General features: G+C 43.2%; 1 non-coding gene across 1 annotated transcript; it reads right to left on the reverse strand.

Moving 5' to 3' along the window:
• Positions 1-236: 236 nt before the first annotated feature.
• Trnaa-agc lies at positions 237-309 on the reverse strand. Its single transcript has one exon. It is a non-coding gene; the product is annotated as a tRNA-Ala (tRNA).
• Positions 310-17,218: the final 16,909 nt, after the last annotated feature.

Genomic DNA, 17,218 nt, shown 5'->3' on the forward strand with positions numbered 1-17,218 from the left:
CGCGAAAGCCTTTTGAGCATTCCTGTCATCTGTGCTACCCGTTAAAAACGAAACCACGCGCCCAGCGTTTATAGCTACCAATCGGTATTTGGACGAGTGTTCTGCTCCACATGGACGTCCTTAGTTCCACTATTCATTCTTGCATTTTCTTGTGACCGTTCCAAGTGTGTCTTTTAGTGCCTTTTTGTAAACATTGTAAGATTTTGATCGAAGCAGACGAAATGAATTAAAATTTGTGCTGCGGCCGGGACTCGAACCCGATTCTTCTTGCTTGCTAGGCAGAAATGCTAACCATTACACTACCACAGCAAAATGGTCAATATTCCTGCACGAACTATTTAAGCTGAATGCCCTCCCCAATACAAACTTCAATTCATTTTTCTCCTATACATTGTCTCCACTGCCAGGGCTCTCCGATATCGGATCATTCACTGTTAGCCTTTAGTATTCAACCATGTGCATGTTGACATTTTAATTGCGTTTATGTTCGTCTCAATATAGATTGCCCAGTCACGTTAATGTGACCTCCTGTCAAAAGCCTGATTGTGGTCGCCGAGGACAGATGCATACTTGAGTTGGTGCAGTGTGCCTTCCAGAATACCCAGGGAATGCCTAGAAAACGTTCCCCGGACTGTAAAACTCCCTCCTCTGGCCTTGACGCTTACGACAATAGTTATAGTGTTTCTGAGCTCAGAAGTCTCACGCCATTGGCCATCTGTATGATGTAGTATAAAAGGTGACTCATCTGAAAAGGCTCCCTGTCGCCACTTTGCAAATTCCAGCATTCGTCGCCGCTCAGCGACTGGTTGTTGCGTTGTCTTCATCATCATTTCATTACCATTCGGCGGGCAGGTCGCCCAATGTGGCGTCGAATGTAATAAGACCTGCACCAAGGCGGCCGGACCTGCCTCGTATCGGGCCTCCCGGCCAATGACGCCAAACCCTCATTTCATTTCCATCATAGGTGCGTGAAGCAGACGCCTGCTGTTGAGGCCCATACGCTATAACGTTCGCTCGACAGTCGTTGAGGAGACACTACTGGTAATATCTTGGTTCATCTGGGCGGTATGTTCATCAGCAGTTTCACGTCTATTCGCCCGCACACATCACAGCAGCCGTCGTTCAGCCCTATCATCTACACGCATGCTCATAAATTAAGGATAATGCTGATACATGGTGAAACAACGCTCTGGTGGGCGGTTCACCTCCGGGTATGACCGCGCGGTGCATTTGACCTGGGGTCGTCGCACTGTGGCGCTGGCAACAGTCCACATACGCAGAGGTGTGTTGGTGCATGGCAGAGTACGGTGCAGCGAGCAAGTGTGCAGACGTTTTCAGACGTGCTAATGGTGACTGTGTGTTGAAAATGGCCCAAAGAACACATATTGATGACGTTATGAAGGGTAGAATACTAGGGCGATTGGAGGCTGGTCAAACACAGAACGTCGTAGCACGAGCCCTCCGTGTGCCACCAAGTGTGATCTCAAGATTATGGCAACGATTCCAGCAGACAGGAAACGTGTCCACGCGCTACAGTACGGGACAATCCTCAGTCTACGAGACCACAAGAAGACCGATATCTCACCATCAGTGCCCGCAGACGGCCACGGAGTACTGCAGGTAGCCTTGCTCGAGACCTTACCGCAGCCACTGGGACAGTTGTCTCCAGACACACAGTCTACAGACGACTGAACAGACTTGGTCTATTCGCTCTTAGACCTGCAAGGAGCATTCCACTGGCCCCTGGTCACAGGAGAGCCCGTAAAGCCTGGTGTCAAGAACACGGTACATGGACATTGCAACAGTGGTCTCAGGTTATGTTCACAGACGAGTCCAGGTATAGTCTGAACAGTAATTCTCGCCAGGTTTTCATCTGGCGTGAACCAGGAAGCAGATACCAACCCCTTAATGTCCTTGAAAGGGACCTGTATGGAGGTCGTGGTTTGATGGTGTGGGGTGGGATTATGAGTGGTGCATACATGTCTTTGACAGAGGAACTGTAATAGGTGAGGTGTATCGGGACGTCATTTTGCAACAGTATGTCTGCCTTTTCAGGGGTGCAGTGGGTCCCACCTTCCTCCTGATGGATGATAACGCACGGCCCCACCGAGCTGCCATTGTGGAGGAGTACCTTGAAACAGAAGATATCAGGGGAACGGAGTGGCCTGCCTGTTCTCCAGACCTAAACCCCATCTAGCACGTCTGGGATGCTCTCGGTCGACGTATCGCTGCAAGTCTTGAAACCCCTACGACACTTTATGAGCTCCGACAGGCACTGGTCCAAGAATGGGAGGCTATACCCCAGCAGCTGCTCGACCACCTGATCCGGAGTATGCCAACCCGTTGTGGGGCCTGTGTACGTGTTCATGGTGATCATATCCCATATTGATGTCAGGGTGCATGCGCAGGAAACAGTGGCGTTTTGTAGCACGTGTGTTTCGGGACGGTTTTCTCAACTTATCACCTCCTATACCGTTGACTTACAGATTTATGTCGTGTGTGTTCCCCCTGTGCCTATGCTATTAGCGCCAGTTTTGTGTAGTGCCCCGTTGTGTGGCACCACATTCTGCAATTATCCTTAATTTATGAGCATGAGTGTATGTTCCCTGGTTTTGGATTGCACCATTTTGTTATGCACGGCACGTGAACACTTTACAAACATCATCGTTACGAAAATGCATCCATCCTTGGTCCGGAAGCCAATGGGCTTCGTTTCCTCATCACGACAACGACTTTTCGCCCCTTCCGACACCTTATATATCCCCCACTGTTAATTCGTCCACCTGCCGTCTGCGAGGTGGTCACATTAATGTGACTGGATCGTGAAAAATAATTTGAAAGCCGTTTATTAATTTCATACGCCCACTGTATAATCTGTAATCCTCGGATTACCTTTTCCGACTGTCACGGTTTCTCCTTTTGGTAATACACTGAGCTACATGTAAGTACTTTCTCTGCCTCGTGATGACTGGGTGTTGTGTGATGTCCTTAGGTTAGTTAGGTTTAAGTAGTTCTAAGTTCTAGGGGACTGATGACCATAGATGTTAAGTCCCGTAGTGCTCAGAGCCATACATGTAAATACCATCCCACGCACCTGCTACATACATGCTCTTTCTTTCAGTGTATGAAGTAAGTTTATCGCACTACGTTTCTATGAGATGCAGGATTGGTGCAAAGACTGATTCAGTTGCGTATATTGTTTTTATAGAATGTGATAAATATCAGCATCCAAGAACAATTACACTAAACAATATTTTAAATATTAAGGACTATTTTTTCTTATGGAGCTCTCAGTTTCCTAAATAGGTCCGTTGCCAAATGTACTTGTCATTTCGTTTGTCTTTGTAAAAGGTATGAAACGTCCCCTTAGAACAATTATACATGACTGTGCTTAAACTGACACACAATGTTTTTAGCGCAACGCAATCTGACTTTCAAAAATCCCTACAAAAGAATGGCCCTGACTAACATTAACCTATACCTTTCACTAATCACTTACCTCACCAAAAATCTTCGTTACTCGAACTACTGCAATACAGCGAGCGCCACTACTGCCAGCTAAATAAAAGATTCAAACTACGGAAGGCACTAACTACTAATAGGCATAGTTAGCAAGTGAAAGATTTTGATAGAGAACAAACAATGTATTTACCTCAATAGTGTTCAAAAGTCATAATGTATATAGCAGTTCATGACATCCAGTCTTACAAATTTCAAAACTCCGCCATCTCTCTCCCCACATCCACAACTGCTGGCAGCTCACCTCCAACTGCCCAACACTACAACGGCAGACAACAATGCAAACCAACCACAGACTGCACACAGCACAGCCAGTTATTTTCATACAGAGCGCTACGAGGCGTTACCAATATAAAAACCTAAACAACCTATTTACAAAGGGAACTTTAAAATTTAAAAATATTTTTAATATTTCATAATATGTGCATGTAATTGGATTTTATGATAAAATTTCGTGGCTTTTATTGTAATAATGCAGTCAGACTAATGTATACCTTATCTTATTTAATCAAGTTTATTTTTTGTTATGAAGTCAGACCAACGTGCTGTTTGTACCGTTATATGCAGTAGTTATATCTGGTGAAATGGAGTCCACCTGAAACCAAATAAAATAAAATGAAAAATTAAATAAATGAACTGTTGACTCATTTCAGGGCTGTAAGAAAGATTATTAATGCAAATAAGTTATCAGCCTCATCAAGTTGTAGAGGCAGTGTCGGTTCTCAATAGGCAAGTAAAACACGACAGTTTTTTTAAAGTATGGTAGAAAGGTAGAAAACATAAGTACACAGAACCACGAAAGTTTCAACTTTCCGTTTTTCCCAATTTTTAATGTCTTGTAGCTAAGCTATCGCTTGACCGTTTAGTCACTAGCACGAATACGAACGTTTTTACTCTATGACCACGGTAATCGATTGGTGTGTGGCGGAGGATATTGTAGCGACTCCTGGACTTATAAGAAGAATGGAATCCCCATTCCATGGTTCATTATTGAATTTGAATGTGTCAACATACTCGTTCCCTCTGTGAAGTTCTAAATGGAAAGCTACGAGGGATAGAATGTCAGAGTAAATCCTAACAGTCTGTACTCGGTGGGTCGCTCATAGTTGGAAGAGAGGCGTACTTATCTCGTGTCTTGTAAAGATGTCTCGCTGTGCCCGCCGGTCGCGGCTTTTAACACAGCTGTTCTGAACAGTGAAGGTGCGATCGCTGCCATTGTCACTACAGTAGCCTTCAAAGTCTTTTATTTGAGAAACACTGACGCCACCTTATTTATTTGCTCGGTTCAAATGGTTCAAATGGCTCTGAGCACTATGGGACTTAACATCTGTGGTCATCAGTCCCCTAGAACTTAGAACTACTTAAACCTAACTAACCTAAGGACATCACACTTATCCATGCCCAAGGCAGGATTCGAACCTGCGACCGTAACGGTCACGCGGTTCCAGACTGTAGCGCCTAGAACCGCACGGCCACACCGGCCGGCTTTGCTCAGTTGTGTGAAATAAAGAAACGGTCATACCTAGCGAAATTGTATAATAACAGCTGCTTGGAAGTCAGTAAACTCCGCAAGTATGTTACGATCACGATGTCTAATCACAATTCCGAGCGCCGCAACTATTAAACCTAACATTGTTACCTTTTCTCCAGACCAGCTGAAAAGCACATCAGATACTGCTAGGCGCTCTTTTAACATTAATTTCATTTTTAACTACAAAACTATAACTCGTTTGTTTGATAAGGAGCTCCATGTTGACGTCACTGAGCACCTAGCTAGACGGATGGACAACTGCTCCTAAAAGTTTGCAGGGCGTTTTTCCGTCAGAGATCGGCCATCTCTATCGACATTCATCAAATTAATTTGACTGACTCTTTATTTTCTGAAATTTACTTTTTTAATAAGTAAAATTATAATTATGAAAAGTGTGTAAGAGTAAGGAGTGATTTTTAATAAGGTTATTATTATTATATAAAGTTATGCATATTGGGGTCAATTTTATAGAGAAATTTCCATAGCTCAAGGGAGGAGTCTCCTACCGACTGAAACTTTCCGACAGCAGTACTGACCAGCTATCATCTCTGACATGCACAGCCATAGCAGCAAATTTAACTCTGAACTGAAATTAAATTATGACTCACAGTGTGGCGTAAAACCAGAATACTTACAATGAGATGTCACAGATGTAAATAGACTATGTTGATGAAACTCGTCGGATATGTAGAACCGCCAAAATAATCCAAAACGTATTTTTTTTCTTTTTGCTCTGTTTCACTTTTAAGGGGTAAAACACATCCCGAAAGGTAATTTGCCATGTTAGGTTGGGAGGGAACATCTTCGAAATCAGGGTGTATAAAACATGTGTTTCACATAAAAGTTGAAATGCAGTAATCGTTCTTGAAAACTTCTGTTATGATTTGAAATTTTGCAAAATACCGTGCTACTATTAATTAATTTTGAAAAACTAAATCTTTTGTTACAACATAAGTTAAAGAACCTTTAACGTCACATACATCCATGTGTAATTAAGCTGGTTTCTAAAGTAGCACTTTTCGACAGTAAACAGTACATACCGTGCTGTCGGAGTAATGAAATGAAATGAGCGTTTGGCGTCATTGGCCGGGAGGCCCCTTGCGGAGCAGGTCCGGCCGCCTTGGTGCAGGTCTTATTACATTCGACGCCACATTGGGCGACCTGCGTGCCGGATAGGGATGAAATGATGATGAAGACAGCACAACATCCAGTGCCTGAGCGGAGAAAATCCCCAACCCAGCCGGGAATCGAACCTAGGCCCGTAGGACGGCAATCCGTCACGCTGAACACTCAACTATCGGGGCGGACAACATACGTAATTAAAATATCTAAACGTTCATTTTTATTGGGATTATTTATTTTACGTATTTGTGTTTTGTGCTTTAAATTGTTTTACGTCCCATTTTTTTGTATTTTAGTTTACTATTTCACATATGAGTATTTCGTTAATTGAAAATAATAAGTGTCTCATTGTTATGATACATAACCATTTCCGTAATGATCATCTGCAAAGAAACGCTTAGAACATAATTTTTTTTTTACACCATGCGCTTAAATAAACTCAGTATCTTTACGTGATATACACGAAAAACAACACAATACAAAATAAAAATCAGCAGAATTCGAAAATTGTGGCGGGCGACCCTATTAATACCCTGATTTATACAAGACATACTTCAGTGCATTGGAAAACCTTGGCGAAAAGAGCTGAACACGTACTGATGACTGCAGCTTGATTAAATTGTTTCTCAAGCACATACTGGCATCACAATGATTCAGCAGAACTAGGTGTAAACGCCTTCTCACAAAAATCCTTCCAGTATTTTCAGGCACTACGCTCAAAAGGTTTTTTCACCTTGACCACTCCCCTTTTCATAATATTAAAAGAAACTACAGGAGAGTTTGGACCGAAAATTCGAGAATCTCTTGTAGCCCCAAATGTTCTTGTAACGGGATCGAAATCTGGTAAACTAAGGTCTGAATACATCAAAAGATATTTAAAAAAAGTTTTCTTTTCCACTGCGGGACAGAAATCTGTATTATTGTTAGATTCTTGTTGTGGTTAGTGTGGAAGAACCGTTTTGAGCGTGTGATCCCAAAACACACTTTTGATATACTGTGGCTTCGATTATATTCCCTCTAAACATAATATGCCAAATTGACTTTGGGAGTGTGTTTCACCCCTTAAAATTTAAACTGGGCAAAATCGAAAAAATACATGTTGCATTATTTTGACCCGCTTACGCACCCGCCAAGTTTCATCAACGTCATATATTTCCAACTAAGAATGTTCCCTTCCTAGTCTACCCCTACAACTTAGCTCTTCTGTTCCAGTAGAGAGTGGTTAGCGGGAAGAATGATTGATGGTAAGCCTGCGTGTGAACTCGAACGTCTGTAACTTTACCTTTGTGGTCTTTCTAAGAGATATGTGTAGGAGAAAGGAATACATTTGTTGACTCTTTTAGGAACTTTCGCTCTCGGAATTTCAACAGTAAGCCATACCGTGATGTAGAACGCCTCTCTAGCAGCGTCTGTTGCTGGGGTTGACTTGGCATCTCCATGACGCTTACACGTTAACTAAAAGAATCTATGGCGAATGGGCTTCTCGTCTTTGGATCTTCTGTACTTCCTCCATCAATCCTGGTTGGTAAGCGTCTCAGATTGACGAGCAATATTGAAGTACCCAGGAAGCTACCTCCTTCGTGGATAGACTACATGAACTTCCTGGGGATTCTTGCAATGAATCTCAAGGCTGACTGCACCACTGTCGATTAAAAAGGAGATAACCGAGAGTCCCGTGAATATGGTTAAAGTTTTAACTTTTTCCTGGCACTCTTCCATTTGGACCATGTTTGCATAGAAAAACAACATGGGAATTGTGAGTCCGCCTTGATGCAAAATACTTTTTGTTATTTGTTTACTTATTTATTGCCCAAACTAGTTTCAGCGACAAATATCGCCAACATCAGTGGGTTCTTTAAATCTATATTTAAAGAACCCACTGATGATGGCTATATTTGTCGCTGAAACTACACTCATGGTCATAAATTAAGGATAATGCTGATACGTGGTGAAACAACGCTCTGGTGGGCGGTTTGCGGTTTTAAATCCCCTCGGGGTATGACCATGCGGTGCGCACGGTGGCGCTGGCAGCGATCCACATATGCAGAGGTGTTTTGATGCATGACAGAGTACGGTGCAGAGAGTAAGTGTGCAGACGTTTCCAGACGTGATAATGGTGACTGTGTGTTGAAAATGGCTCAAAGAATACATATTGATGACCTTATGAGAGGTAGAATATTAGGGCGACTGGAGGTTGGTGAAACACAGCAGGTCGTAGCACGGGCCCACTGTGTGCCACAAAGTGTGATCTCAAGATTATGGCAACGATTCCAGCAGACAGGAAACGTGTCCACGCGCTACAGTACGGGACAATCCTGAGTCTACGAGACCACAAGAAGACCGATATCTCACCATCAGTGCCCGCAGACGGCCACGGAGTACTGCAGGTAGCCTTACTCGGGACCGTACTGCAGCCACTGGAACATTTGTATCCAGACACACAATCTACAGACGACTGAACAGACTTGGTTTATTCGCCCGGAGACCTCCAAGGAGGATTCCACTGACCCCTGGTCACAGGAGAGCTAGTAAAGCCTGGTGTCAAGAACACAGTACATGGCCATTCGAACAGTGGTCCCAGGTTATGTTCACGGACGAGCCCAGTTATAGTCTGAACAGTGATTCTCGCCGGATTTTCATCTGGCGTGAACCAGGAACCAGATACCAACCCTTTAATGTCCTTGAAAGGGACCTGTATGGAGGTCGTGGTTTGATGGTGTGGAGTGGGATTATGATTGGTGCACATACCCCCTGCATGTATTTGACAGAGGAACTGTAACAGGTCAGGTGTATTGGGACGTCATCTTGCACCAGTATGTCTGCCTTTTCAGGGGTGCAGTGGGTCCCACCTTCCTCCTGATGGATGATAACGCACGGCCCCACCGAGCTGCCATCGTGGAGGAGTACCTTGAAACAGAAGATATCAGGGGAATGGAGTGGCCTGCCTGTTCTCCAGACCTAAACCCCATCGAGCACATCTGGGATGCTCTCGGTCGACTTATCACTGCACGTCTTCAAACCCCTAGAACACTTGAGGAGCTCCGACAGACACAGATGCAAGAATGGGAGGCTATACCCCAGCATCTGCTCGACTACGTGATCCAGAGTATGCCAACCAGTTGTGCGGCCTGTGTGCGTGTGCATGGTGATCATATCCCATGTTGGTGTCGCGGTATATGCGCACATGTGTTTCGGGACAGTTTTCTTACTTATAACCAACACCGTTGACTTACAGATCTGTGTCGTGTGTGTTCCCTATGTGCCTATGCTATTAGCGCCAGTTTTGTGTAGTGCCACGTTGTGTGGCACCGTATTCTGCAATTATCCTTGCCGGCCGAAGTGGCCGTGCGGTTAAAGGCGCTGCAGTCTGGAACCTCAAGACCGCTACGGTCGCAGGTTCGAATCCTTCCTCGGGCATGGATGTTTGTGATGTCCTTAGGTTAGTTAGGTTTAACTAGTTCTAAGTTCTAGGGGACTAATGACCTCAGCAGTTGAGTCCCATGGTGCTCAGAGCCATTTGAACCATTTGCAATTATCCTTAATTTATGAGTATGAGTGTAGTTTGGGGAATAAATAAGCAAACAAATAACAAAAAGTGTTTTGCATCAAGGTGGACTCACAATTACCATATTGTTGTTTTATGGTTAAAGCTTATTCACGTTAAGTTGTCTTTGTACTGCACCAACGCTAAGCACGGGTTGGCGATACACGTACAGCTAACTGGGTATCTGACTGCTGTTAACTCTGTGTGTTACAAAGGAAAATCCCCATTATACATGGAAATATAGTAAGAATAGCTCTCTGTGGTACATACACACACTTTTCAGTTTGTTATCATAACGCTGGTATTGTTACTGCTGCATGGGGAGCAAGAAGAGTCCGTCGAATTCCTTAAAATTTAAACTGATATACTTTTAGAGGTGATCGGCTGAAACTCTAAAATTTTAGAATGCAAAAAAGCTGACGGATCGATGTTTTGTGGTACGCTGTTCTGCTTTGATCGAAGGTATTTGAACAAATACGGTATTAATCACTTGAGAGGGTTGGAACTTAAATAGTGGCAACTATTTATTCAGAACCGATACAGAAGAGTTACATGTTTGCACCTGTTACTGCCTTTCAAAGTAGTCACCGGCGTTGTGTAGAACTCGTTGCCAAAAAGAAATAAAAAATAAAATTAAAAAAAAGGATGGTTCAAATGGCTCTGAGCACAGTGGGACTTAACATCTGAGGTCATCAGTCCCCTAGAACTTAGAACTACTTAAACCTACTAACCTAAGGACGTCACACACATCCATGCCCGAGGCAGGATTCGAACCTGCGACCTTAGCAGTGGCGCGGTTCCGGACTGAAGCACCTAGAACCTCTCGGCCACCGCCGCCGGCGAACCCATTGCCAGCGATGTGTAAGGCGTAGCAGAGCCTGTTCTGTTGGTGCGAATGGAGCGGTCTAATGTTATGGTGATTCTCGTGTACGACTGTGATGGTGTTATCCTAACGCATTACGTTCCTCCACGGCAGACCGTCAATGCACAGTATTACTATTCATATTTGGAGCATCATTTGCGACCAGCTTTGCGAAAGAAGCGGCGACACTTTCTGTGCAACTCACCTATCATTTTGCACGACAATGTGCGGACGCATACAGCGCAAGCTGTGGCTGCTCTGTTCGGTCGATCGTACTGGGAAGTACTGTACCGTCCATCATACTCCCCAGACTTAAGTCCTTGCGACTTTGATTTGATTCCGAAGATGAAGGAACCAATTTGTGGCAGTCGCTTCAGAACAGAGATTCGACAGGCAGTAGACAGCTCCATTCGCACCATCAACAGGACAGGCTTTGCTATCGGTATACTACGCCTTACACATCGCTGGCAACGGGTTCTACACAACGCTGGTGAATACTTCGAAGGATAGTAACAGGTGCAAACATGTAACTTTCTTGTCTCGGTTGTGAATAAATAGTTGCAACTATTTAAGTTCCAACCCTCATATAAATGGCGAACGTATTTGAAGTGGAATCAACCATTCCCACAACTTTTGCATAATTTGATTTCAGCTAACTGTACTGATTATTTGTATGAAGTGGTGTTATAAAGTAACAGATAGATTAGTAAATACACTAGTGACTAGATTTTCACGAGTGCTCACAGTCAGGCCGCCGAGCCACGATGTCCTGCATTATTAAATTGCGGTCGCTGGTTGTCCGGCAGTTTAGTGAAAAATGTGATTTTCTGTTGCGGAAAAGTTCCCCATTACGTTCCCGGGGAGACTAAATCCATATGTGAGTACAATCTCCTGTAGCAATGACTCCAGGAAATCCATCCAGTATGTTGAAACCATCCATCACGGAGTGGGCTTCATGTGTTGTGGAGACACTGCTGCTATGACCCCTGATACACCACTGATAATTCTTTGCGCTGTTATACCGAACATTAGCAATAACGACATTAAATGCATCATTTGCAGATGCCCTAAATGTCATTGGCAGTCTGTTCACGAGCCAGGGAGGGTTATTATGTTAAGTAGGAAATTGCAGATTGCAATTGATGGACCTAATAACGACCATTATGCTTCTTTTGAAAGACAAAATCTCTCTTCAAATTTCCCGAAAAGAATTCCCTTTCCTACAAGTACACCAATACGCTTGCGGCGACTATTTACATGCTCAAGATATAACATTTCTTCATCTGCTATGCCATCTAAAACACCGAAACCCGCAGCCATCTTAATATCGTATTTATTTTAAACGCGATCAATACTAGATAAACTAGCCTACGACCTCGGTCAACTATAACCTCGATTGACTCCGTTGTTTAATTTTAAACAAGGTTGGTGTAGTCGAATTCTGCGTTGAAAAGACTTAAGTGTCGATGTAACGGCGGTTAAATTTTAATCGACGTTACTACAGTCTCGCCGCCAGTCTCGCATCTGTCTTTCCTAAGATTAGATTTTGCGGTATTTCTACTATATATCTCTCCACACGCACAACCTGAGGCTGCGAGAGGATGTGACTGTTTCCAGTGATTGTTCTGCACTGCCTATTTATTGCCAGTACGTTAGATTTGTTTAAGTTGAGAGTCAACTCCACGTGACTGACGTCGACGATCTGCGAGTGTTTCTGCATTTATCTATTATTTTATAGCGTTGCGACGCTACTCTCTGTGAAACAGCATCATTCGCGAACATCCGTATGGAGCTTCCGGCGTTACCCAAGAGTTCATTTATAATCTATTTTGAACAATAATGGTCCCACAGCATTTTTACGCCCGAAGTTAGTTTTACATCTGAAGATTGCGCTCGGTTAAGAACATGCTATGTCTGCTTTGTTAGGAGCTGTTCAGTCCATTTATCACACAGTGACTTTGTCAGGCACATAACGCACGTAGGGTGGCCACAGCTTCTGTCCCAGACGAGTCCCCACTACAAAGGAGGAGAGAGTAATAAAAGTAATCCTTTAATTTTCATCACAGGTTCGGACTCCCTATAAAGTTACGAGTAAATTGATGCCAAACAGAGACCGGTCGGTTAATTAATTAACAAGTCGTCGATATTAAGTACTCAGTTAATACTACTAAACTAATTTTTCCAGATCCGCAGACTCTACCGAGGTATTGTCTACATATAGGATCACCGGTTGGAGGATTAGGATAATCTTGTCGTTTCCTTTTTATTTAATACAGAAAAAGCTCAAGATGGCGAAATCTAGCTTGGTTCCCTGGCCGTTGTTTCGAATCGTCGTTAAACCAACGCGGAAGCGAAGATATACGAAGTCTCCTGCGTTCTGGGAATTTACACCAGTTCCGGCCAGCCCGGGCAAGAACTCGGCCGCTCCATTCGGCCAGAACAGCAGGAAGGGTTAGACTTCCAACTGGAATGCGTATATTACACTCCAAAGGTATTTCTAGGAAAATTACTTATATGGAAGAGATTGACCACAAGGTTGTTCAAAAGTATTCGCCGTTAAATTTCACACACAATTTATATTTACTATACACACAACCAATTTAAACAATTAATCAAATAAAGAAGGCCTTAAAATTTCTTTTGAAAAAACCAAAATAATCACAAATATAAAAAAGCCAATGAAATATCTTAAAGTAAGAGACCAAAAGATCGAAATTGTTAAAGAATTCAAATATCTTGGTGAATGGATTAGCTGGAACGCCCTTGAGAAAAAAGCAATAGAATTAAGAGGAAACAAAGTTGAACTAGCCTTTCAGCTTACTAAAAATACTTATAATAAAAAGTCCCTCTCCTGGAATTCAAAAATAAAACATTACAACACTGTCATTAAACCAGAAGCACTATATGCAGCTGAGACATTATCTATCACTAACCATGGCCCAATTGAAAGGCTAGAGATCAAAGAAAGAAAAATATTGAGAAAAATTTTAGGCCCCAAATTTCATAACGACAAACTAATTCATACCAAAAATGAAACACTCTACAAAACCACAGAAAAACTTTCGGATACAATGAGGAAAAGAAGAATTGAGTTTTATGGGCACATTCTCAGAATGAACCCAAATAGACTTACAAAAAGAATGTTTGACTACTTCAGGAATAAAAAATCCAAACCAAATTGGTTTATCCAAACAGAGAAAGACTTAAGAGAACTACACATCACAGAAAAAATGCTCACAGACAGGACCGCAAAAATGATAAGCAAAGACAGAAAAGAGGGATTCCAGCTCCAAAATAGAAAGAAAAGAACGATTGTCATCTCTGATGAGGAAAGAAAAGCAAGATCAGAAAGAATGAAGCAGTACTGGGCGAAAAGAGAGGCACAGAACACACAGAAGTGATTGATTCAACGTACCCCAAAGTTGGGTGAAACGAAGAAGAAGAAGAAGAAAGAAGGTTACTCAAGTCATCAATTAATCCAATATTTAAGACACAAAGGAATTACAGACATTGGCTGCGAGTGGGCACTGATTTAAATCAACGGGGGAGGTTGAACATTTGCGCCACACCGGGATTCGAACACGGATCTCCTGCTTGCTCGGCAGATACGCTGAACACTGCACCATCCAGACACAGCGGTCACCACAACTGCGTTGACTACCGTAGCACGCGTCCCGCCAGATCGAAACTCTCAACCTATCCACACAATACGAATGTGACCGAGAGAGGTGGAGCAGTTGTTAACACACTGGACTCGCATTCGGGAGGACGACGGTTAAATCCTGCGTCCGGCCATCCTGATTTACGTTTTCCATGATGTCCCTATATCGCTCTAGGCAAATGCCAGGATGAGTCCTTTGAAAGGGCACGGCCGACTTCCTTCCCTAATCCGATGAGACCGATGACCTCGATGTTTGGTCTCTTCCCCCAAACAACCCAACCAACCCAACACTAAATAACATAAACGAGCTCACAAACGCAATAAGGTGCAATTAATCCGCTGACTAGACAGGACAAGACATTTACAGAAATCTTAAATATATAAATGCAATAGCATGTTAACTAGGACGCTGCGCAGCACGCTACACGCAAAATTCCAAAACTTAAAAACAAGCCATTTTAAACATCAGTATCGTACAGTTTACTACAGTTCCAGAAGCGAGCCCATGAGTAAATAACAGCTCATATCCACCCAACACAACAACCGTCCAGTGACGTAACCGTAGCTGATACTTAGCAGTCCACGGGGGGAATACTAGAGCACACCAAGACAACCATCAATTTCAGTACAAAAAAATTACATGAATTTAAATCAAATCGCTCACATACAAGTTTAACCACGCCACACTGCGCATAGCCAGAGCCGAAGTAGTTAAAGGCAGTCTTTTAAAATACGTGCTCAAGGCAGCCCTCAGCCATGCTGGTAATACGCTTATACGCATACAGCAGGAACAATTAACAATTATAGTGCTTGGATCCAGAGTTCGGGAAAGTAACCCTTTCGCTTCTAGAAGATAGGCTTCGTTTTCCGAAAGTATGGGTTTAATGGACAAAAGTAAGGCCCCCAGAAGCAGTTCTGCCCGCCGGCCAACGTGCAACCAAAATACAGCACTATTACCAGGACAGTCTCCGCTGCATAATGCTACCAGGCCCCACGGCCCGCGGAGTCACCACCGGCGTATAACCCGCCGATAGCGATCTAGCCAGACTAGGGATAGGAAAAAGCGACCGGTTAAAACCGATACCGTCTTTTAGTTCTGTATAACCGGTATTTGTCGGTATTTGTTTGGTTTCGGGTATAACAGGTGCTTTTTACTAATAACCGAGTACAAAAACCGAATATCAATCAGCTATTGCAGCAACGCTAAAATTTTTCATTTTTAAATAAACCATTTAAAAAAAAGTTGTAACTGTTATTCGTACAATCTGCAATGGTTTGAAATATTGCGTTATTATAGAAAATGGGAAAGCGATCTGTGCTATTTCAATAACACTGCCGACAGAAACGAGCAACAAACACACGGCGTAAGAACTGGTACAGCATTGCTGAGACAATATGTCGCTGTTGCCGTGTGTCGTGGCTTGAGCTACGTGTGTACTTGAAGTTTGCAAGAATTGCTTCAACCTGGTCTACACGGTATGTTTCTCGCTATCGTTGCTAGACATCCATTGTCTTGCAGAGTGGCACCAATCCTAGGCTGGAAATATTTTTACGAAGTGACGTGGCAAATAAGTACAATGCTTCACTCGCTTTAAAGATTAATGTTTTGTCTGCTTTTCTATGAAACAACAAAAGAGGAGAGAAATTGTTGTAACAGTAATAATTCATAAACATAAAACATTCACAGTATACAACGAAAGTAGAAAGTATCTGATCCGCTGCCATTGTCTAGATAATTTGCCTTATCTGTTTGAAAACCGACAAATGTACACGAAAAACAGAGTTCTTCAAGCCTCCGTTATCACCCTTTACCACTGACTATTCGTAGCGTCCAGCTAGTGATCCGATCCCCGATTACAACAAGATTTTTGAGCAGAGTTTAAAATAATTAGTCTCAGTGGGAGAAGGTTTGCCATTTTCTTTAGTATTCAACCGTTTACCACTTTTCGAGGAAAGTAGCGAACGATGGACGGACTACGTTTTCTTTTATTGGTCAATTTAATTTTGTATTTTGTTTCTATGCGTCTTGAAACTGAGAGAGTCAAAATTCTTCAATCTTTGTTCGGTTTCTACGGTTTCAATAGGAAACAACAGGAATAAAAAGAACCGAAAATCGGCTATTTCAGAAACGGTAGTTTCGAGCGGTTTTAACACTAAGGTTAAGCTTTCGTGGAAAAAACCGATATAACCGAAAACGGGTTGTTTCAGAGGTATTCACTACCCCTAAACCAGGCTCGGTGCATTCGCCTTACTGCCACTCCGCCAGCTTCCCTTCGCTTCGCTTACCTTCACCGCCGAACTGTCACCCAGCCACACCGCGCGACTTCGAACGAAATACACGCAAGCAGACGAGCCGCAGCGACTTACCAACTTTTGTTAGGTTGGCTATAACAACCATTACGTATACCGCGGAGGTGCACTGTAGTTCGTCGACCGAGTCTTTAAATAGACCGGAGCGCGGCTCTGCACACCATTCCGCCGCAGCTACTAAAGGTGTCGACATCGCGAGGTTCATAGTGTAGCAGTTTCCGCCATTTTGTGGCAAGTGTTGTCTTCCATTACTTTGGGAGCAGCGTTGTGTTAGCCGTCCACGAGCTGCTCGTGAGTGGTTTGCAATTACGAGGCAAGCTACAACTGCGAAGGTTGCGTCTCTGCTGACGTTATACGAGGGTGAGTCAAATGAAAACCTTAAATATTTGTTTAAATATTATTTATTGTGCAGGAGTGGTACAAACCTGTTTCACTTTTCAACTTAATCTCCCCCACGCTCAATGCAAGTTCTCCGTCTGGAACCGCGCGGCCGCTACGGTCGCAGGTTCGAATCCTGCCTCGGGCATAGATGTGTGTGATGTCCTTAGGTTAGTTAGGTTTAACTAGTTCTAAATTCTAGGGGACTGATGACCTTAGAAGTTAAGTCCCGTAGTGCTCAGAGCCATTTGCAAGTTCTCCAGCGCTTACAGAGTGCATAAATTCCTTTAG

This window comes from Schistocerca americana, chromosome 7 (assembly GCF_021461395.2).
Source record: "Schistocerca americana isolate TAMUIC-IGC-003095 chromosome 7, iqSchAmer2.1, whole genome shotgun sequence".
NCBI lineage: Eukaryota > Metazoa > Arthropoda > Insecta > Orthoptera > Acrididae > Schistocerca > Schistocerca americana.